The 1,130-nt window shown below is 57.9% G+C and overlaps 1 protein-coding gene across 2 annotated transcripts in view; it reads right to left on the minus strand.

The window, feature by feature from the left end:
- The window catches only part of Stoml1 (stomatin (EPB72)-like 1), a 6,705-nt gene that overhangs the window by 4,629 nt on the left and 946 nt on the right, over window positions 1–1,130 (minus strand). The window contains exon 1 of one of the 2 annotated variants that reach the window (XM_013011993.1): window positions 919–951. The exons of the other annotated variant lie outside the window; for it this stretch is intronic. The gene's annotated coding sequence lies outside the window, so the exon portion shown is untranslated. Of the gene's footprint in view, window positions 1–918; window positions 952–1,130 lie in introns of those variants that run through there. 2 annotated transcript variants of the gene reach the window in all.

The following is a 1,130-nucleotide window of genomic DNA, read 5'->3' on the forward strand; positions in this document are numbered from 1 at the left end:
AAAAGCTGGAAGTGGCGCTGTGGCTCAAGTGGTAGAGCGCTAGCCTTGAGCTGAAGAGCTGAGGGACAGCGCCCAGGCCCAGAGTTCAGGCCCCAGGACCGGACCCAAAAACAACAACAAAAAAAAACCAACCATAGAGTGCTGGTTGCTGGTGGCTGACACCTGTAATCCTAGCAACTTAGTTACTTAGGAGGCTGAGATCTGAGGACTGAAGTTCAAAGCCAGCCAAGACAGGAAAGTCTGTGCAACTCTTCAGTTAATTACCAAAAAGCCACAAGTAGAGCTATGACTCAAGTGGTAGAGCACTAGCCTTGAGCAAAAAAGCTCAGGGACAGCACCAGGGCCGTGAGTTCAAAACCCAGAGGAAAAAAAATCAGAACCACATATGTATTTCATTTTCACAAGCTGGGGCGACGTTGGGCTGGGAAGATTATACTCATCCCAGTGGAAGGTCCAGATGCCTGGAAGAGGCCAGGATTGGGGGGAGGGGGAGAGGTGCAGGGAGGCCAGAAGCAGCCTAGAATCTGGGCTGAATTTCACTGCTCTCATCTTAGCCCTGGCCAGAAAGCAGCCAAAAAAACCTCCGTCCTGTCCTCCCTGAGGCCCAGGCTGCTTTGGCTTTCTATGCCCTGGGGCCCCTAGCCTCCACTCCCAGCCTGGTCTGAACCCACTGAGGGCTTGGCCTCAGATGGCCGGACAGGGATGGCTGTCACTCGCTGGGGGCCTGGGGGCCGGGGTGAATGCAGATCCTTGAACTTCCAGGGCAGACTCCCGGAGCCGCTCAAAGCAATGTCTTTTGTTGTTGTTGGGGCGTGGTGGTGATGGTAGAGAAGGCATGTGTGTGTGTCCTGGGGCTTGAACTCAGGGCCTGGGCGCTGTCCCGGCCTGAGCTTTTCCCCCTCAGTGCTGGCGCTTCACCACTTGAACCACAGCTCCACGTCGGGCTTTGTGCTGGTTCACTGGAGATGAGAGTCTCACAGACTGTCTCGCCTTGGCTGGCTTGGAACCGCGATCCTCGGACACGGACCTCAGCCCGGGAGTGGCGGGTCTCCCCGCGGACGGAGCCGCGTGGCCCGGCGTCCACCCCGGGGAGGGGCCGGGGCCTCGGCTCGGCACATGCACGGGGGAAC

This window comes from Dipodomys ordii, unplaced genomic scaffold (assembly GCF_000151885.1).
Source record: "Dipodomys ordii isolate 6190 unplaced genomic scaffold, Dord_2.0 Scaffold15, whole genome shotgun sequence".
Lineage (NCBI taxonomy): Eukaryota > Metazoa > Chordata > Mammalia > Rodentia > Heteromyidae > Dipodomys > Dipodomys ordii.